This window comes from Neovison vison, chromosome 1 (assembly GCF_020171115.1).
Source record: "Neovison vison isolate M4711 chromosome 1, ASM_NN_V1, whole genome shotgun sequence".
Lineage (NCBI taxonomy): Eukaryota > Metazoa > Chordata > Mammalia > Carnivora > Mustelidae > Neogale > Neogale vison.
In genome coordinates this window covers 220,477,983-220,483,982 of record NC_058091.1, presented here as the reverse complement: position 1 = coordinate 220,483,982, position 6,000 = coordinate 220,477,983, and positions in this window count along the sequence as shown.

The following is a 6,000-nucleotide window of genomic DNA, read 5'->3' as shown; positions in this document are numbered from 1 at the left end:
GGAATGGTAGTCTTCATTCTTTTGTTTCCCATTGCCACCTCCCCCGCCTCCCCAGATAAGAACTAGGATCATGAGCCAAAATCGATGACAACATGGTCTCTAGCACCCTGCTGTAACTTCAGTTACGTTGCTTAGTGTTACTGGCTCATGACTTCAATTTGTCTGTGGCAAGAACATAATCTCTCCAAATAACTGAAATATCACTACTTTTCCTTGATGCACCCACCAACAAATCTTATCAAGCCCTTACGGGGGGTGGGGGGGGCAGAAAGCCTTTTTTTTTTTTTTTTTTAACATAGCTTATCCATCATTTCTTCTTGTTTTGTCTATTTCCTCTCTCTAGCAAGTCCTCTTATCTATCTGATTTCTCTGTACTAAATGCCCGAGTTCAGCCTGACCAACCAAATCACTCTGACCCTGGTTTCTGGAAATCCCTCCTGCTTCTCCAACACCGTCTAACTTCTACAGTGGGTTCATGACCTCACCCCAGCCTCACCCCTTACTCCACACTATTCTCAGACTCTCTTGATTGGTCAGTAGTGGGCACATGATTCAACCTGCACCATTCAAAAGCTCTCTTCAGAGAATTCAGATTCCAGCCTCTGTCAGCCTGTCTCCTAGACAAAGGAGACAGAACATTGCAGACCATTGGCTGTTAAGCTGTTTGGGGAGGAATAGAATTCTCTACCACATCAAAAGGAGAGAAGGCTGGTCTGTGGGTATAAAATCAAGCAAATAAACAGGGAGAAACATAAATGACATGAAAGTTGGAGAGAAGGTACCTATAGGATTCCAAGGCCCAAGCCTCTGGTTTTAGTCCCTTTTAAAGCCTGGCTGTTTGCTTGCCCTGGGGTCCTAGGAGTTAATCCTATATTAGAATCATACTTTTTCCTTTTAGGATTAAATTTGTTAGGGTTATTTTCTGTTATTTAGAAGCCAGAGTTCTAACTAATCCATCTTACAGCCTAAGTCAAGCTGTTTGAACAGACCTGGTAGTGTTCTGCCTTCAATAGCCGCCTGCTCTTCTCTGACTTGATAGCACTGATTATTCTTTAAAGATTTTCTTTTTTTTTTTTTTTTTTTTATTTGACCGAGAGAGATCACGAGTAGGCAGAGAGGCAGGCAGAGAGAGAGAGGAGGAAGCAGGCTCCCCGCCGAGCAGAGAGCCCGATGCGGGACTCGATCCCAGGACCCTGAGATCCTGACCCAAGCGGAAGGCAGTGGCTTAACCCACTGAGCCACCCAGGCACCCCGCACTGATTATTCTTTATGAGGCAGACATCATCTGATGAACTTGGTGTCGCTCCCTGAGTTTGGTCAAGGTATCTCATCCCAGAGGCCCAGCAAAATAGGATTTTGCTTTAAGAGCACAATAAAATGTTGATTGGGTTGAATTATTCGTTGGTTGCTTAATTTTCAATGCTACTGACGCATTGTCCTTTTGCATGTTTCTCTTCTTTGTCTTCTTTCTATTCAAGGCTCCCCATTTTCCCAAGACTATGAAGAATCCACATAAAATTTTTACTATCTTCTCTCCTTTAAAAAAAATTATTTCCACTTAATTCAGTACCTTTCCTAGATTGACTTTTTTAATCATCATTCATTTCTGGTTTTCTGAGCAACCCTCCCCTAACCCTCCCACTGTATTGAAATGCTCCTGTCCTTGGAGTTCCCTTAGTCTCTACAGCCCAGGAAGAAAGAACGCATAAACTCCTTGTAGACAGCCGCAACACACATGAGTGTGCAGGATACAAATAAATGTCCCTGCACACAAAGCAAATTAATTTTTAGCACCAAGACTCAGAGTTCACTGAAAGTAGCTTTCACTGTGTGTGAGTCACAGGTAATCAGTCTTTGTGACATAACCTGTGAGTTAGTAAATTCTCACTGGTCTTGATGAAAAGACTTCTTTGTCCTTGTGGTTATTAGCGGGTCTGTAAAATTGCATGACAAGGTGAAATGAAGCCCTAAAACTTTACTTCTCCACAGTAGTAGGGGGGAGAAAAAAAACCTCCCAAATCACATCTCATGGCAAGATCCATGGCTTTAAGAGCCATGTACTTCAGGTTAGCAAGAAAGCAGCTTTGGAAGGGGCCGCCTTTTTCATCAGACAACTTAGCACTTGGTATAAAAATTGAAAGAGTGATTTAAAAAATACCCAAAAATGCAGAATATACTTCTGTTTCTGAAATCACATGTGAAGTTGTGAGAATATGATGTGTAAACACAGGTTCTAATCTCAGTGGCTAAAAAGTGGCAGTGGGTGAGAGCTGCATTTTTAGCGGGGAGTTCACCTTTTCCAACTTCTATCAGCACAAATTATGGTGCACCAGGTACTTACTTCTCTATAATGGGAGGGGCCAGGTAGATAATTAATGAGAATTAATCTGTAAAAAAGAATACAATCTCCAGTTCAAGTGCTGGTTTATGACTTGGTTTATTAGGCAAGTATGAAACTTCAAAGAGCGCTAACTCCATGTGGCACTTTAATTACGTTTTATTATATTTAAGAGCTTTATGGAAATTTTGCTCGCTGCCAAGAAATGGTTCTTGGGAACACTTGGCCTCCTCAACAAGCTGCTGGGGCCTCTGTTCCCAGAGCCACTACAGAGAGGATCCGCTTGTCCCTTCTCCATATCTGAGAAAGAAGTTGTGAACAGCTGGTAGATGAGACATTGGCTTAGGGAGTGGCCAAGGAGGTTCTCTTATAGAGGGTAAAAGCACAGAACCCAACTATCCCCGCAACTTTTAAAAGCTCCGAATTCAAACATTCCCAAAGGCAAGTTGAAAACTTTCTGTTTAGTGACAGGCTTTTGGAGGATCATATCATGAAGTGTCCATTCTGTGGTGACCTCAGGGATGGCCACTTCAACCACTTGGGGAAAAAAAAAATTAAAAAAAAGACAAGTAGAGCACAGACTTCTCCTTTCATTGTACACGAACTCAAAACTTTCTTAATCACGTTGGCTTTGGCAGTAAGGGAAGAGACCCTTTCTTTAATAACTGTATTGTTTTCCTATCTTCTTATCTTCATTAGAGCGTGAAACTAAGGAAAAAGAACTCTTAGGTTAACATGACCTTGGGTCTGAATCCAGGGCTAAGGGCCAGGGTTCCTCCCATCTGATTCCAGCTCTCATACAGACTTGTGCTATGGCCTTGGGCTAAGCCGCGTAGTCTCTGCACTGGGTCTGCCTGCTGCTCAAATGACAAGTATGAGGCCATCCGTGCTGACCTCACTGGGACATTGTGCAGACTAGTTGAACACTTTTTTTTTGTCTCGGTGAATAAACGTTTTTGATTCTCGATGATGGCAGGCTGAAGGAATGCTTGGAAAGGGGAAAAATGAGAGAATAGGTTGGTTTATTAAGAAAGAGAACAATATGTCCAAGGGTGATTATTAAATAAAGTAACGATAAGTAAAGTAAAACAGAAATAAAGTAACAATATTTAAAAGCGAGTTTGTGGTGAGAAGAAATTGCCCTCAGGCTTGAAGAATTTGGCTTTTTCTTTTACCCTGACCAATAGATTAGCACCATCTTTTCAGAAATGGTGAAAATCTAGGGGGTCATTGAACTAAATGTATTTCCCTTGGAATGAAGGAAATGTTGTGGGAAAAGTAAAATAAGGAGATTGGAGTAAGACTGAGAATTGGAGGGAGTATTAGTACTTCCCAAGGGTTACTAAAAATTTTTATTTATAGTGTTGAAAGTAGAGAGGAGAGAATAAATTCCTATATAGTGATGGGAAAGGATGGCCAGCATCATTCATTTAGTCATTCAGTAAACATGCCTTGAGCACATTTACCAGGGCATAGTTCTTGCCCTTAAAGATCTTAGAGCTAATGAGAAGACGTAATGTACGTTGAAGCTGTGGGAGCTCCCATGATGAGTGCCGTACAGGAGACACATAATGGTAGTGCGCTGGCAGGGTAAGGGGCTTATTGAAAAACTCTGTGGAGGTCAGAATCATTTCTACCTACTGAGATGAGGAATGTACAACGCAGCATTCCCCAGGAAAAGAGATGAGGAGGGGGTTTCTGGGAATTAGAGGAGTTCACAGAGGAAAAGCTCAAAGGTATAGGTGCATGCAGAAGAGGGAGGAGTTGAGTTCAGAAAGGAGTGCCGAGGAGAGGCAGCTTGGGAAGAGATAAAGAGGGCTGCCGCAGACGAAGCCAGAGAAGTCAGCACAGGCCATCAGGAGGGAGAGGAACTGCGGTGGGCCTATCATTTTATTCAGACCCCATCACTTTCTCCCCTTGGGGAGCAGTACAAGTCCCTCAGTTTCCTCCTAAGTCAAGTGGGGACAATGATAGTGCTTATGCCACAGGGTTGTCGTGGACACTAATACAGTCATAAGATGATAACACATCTGGAGATTAGAACAGTGGCTGGTGGGGACATGGGTGGCACAGTGGGTTAGGTGACCCCCCCCCCATCTTGATTTGGGCTAGGCTTGTGAACTCAGGGTGGTGGGATCGAGCCCCTTGTCAGCTTGCGATTCTCTTTCTCCCTCTCCCTCCACCCCTTCCCCCCATGCATGCACACTCTCTCAAAATAAGTAAAATCTTAAAAAAAAAAAAAAAAAAAAAACCATGGCTGACACAAAATAACTTCTCAGTTCATGTGAACTTCCTGATACGCATGCATTAGTTGAAGAAATTTGGTCTTTATTCCAGAGTCTGAGGGAAGCCATGGACTTACCCCAAGAAGGGCCCTGCCATGGTGTGATCTGCATGGAGAATTGAGAGGAGATGAACTGAGATGGGCTGTGCGAGGGGGAGGAGGGCTGGAGAATAACTACAGAGGAGAGCTTACAGAATGGCCCATCAGCAGGATGAAGGCTTTCTGCGGGCTCCCGGGCCTGTGACTTGGGTGGCTGGGACAGAGGAAGAAGATCTAGAAGAAGCAGGAAGTGGGGGAGAGTAGAAAGTTCATTTTATTGACGTGTGAATTTTGAGGAACCTGGGAAATTTCAGATGAACCATTCTGAAGACAAGTAACATTGGATCTGGATTGTTGAAAAGAAATCTGGACTAGAGACACAATTTGGGGAGTCTTTAGATTGAGTAAGATTATTCACAGGAAAGCCTAGAAAATCTGGGAGAGACCAGAAAAGGAAGCACGAGGAAACTGAGAGAAAATGAGGCTGCAGGACTCAAGGGAGAAGAGTTTGATTAAATTTGGCATTAACCCTCCTATCTGATTTTGCTCTCCGTTAGCTGGACAACCTCTATGTCCTGCACGGGCACCTGAGCTTGTTTCTATTATCTTGCATGGGACATGATGCTCTCCTTTGACTCCTTCATTCTTGCAAGTTACACAGTTAGTTTTACACATAATCTCTTTAAAAACACCGCAGAACTTCTGGAACAATACTGATGATAAAGGTCCAGGCAAAATTTAAACATGGAATAACCTTTTTTCCTCAAATTTCATTAACACATATTAGATTTGTAAAGAAGTATGCTTATGCAACTTTAAGAGTAATTAGAAATCCAGAATCACTAAAACAAAACCAAAAAAAGATTATACATTTAACCACATAAATTTTTATACCACCATGAAAGCAAACAGCATAAACAAAGTCAAAACACAGAAAAATATTTGTAATTCATATCACAAGGGAATGGCTAGTCTCTCTAGTCACACAAAGAACATCGAGAAATCAAAGCAAACAATTCTACTGAAAAGAAAAGCAAGTGGGCATGAACAGGTTACACAGACACAAGAGGAGATATGAGCGGCCTGAAACAAAACAAAAATTAAAAGATGCTCCATCTCATTCATAGTAAGTGAAAAGCAAATTAGCGCTGAGATAGCATTTTATACTTGCAAGCTTAAGGGAAGATACCCCCACGCAGCATGTTGTCTTGACGAGACTGTTGGGAAGTAGGCATTATATAATCCACTGCCCGTGAAAGTACAAAATTGAAAAAACCTGAATAACCTCGAAGGAGGAAGATTTAGTACGATTTATCAAAATTACAGATGCCTTTGCTCT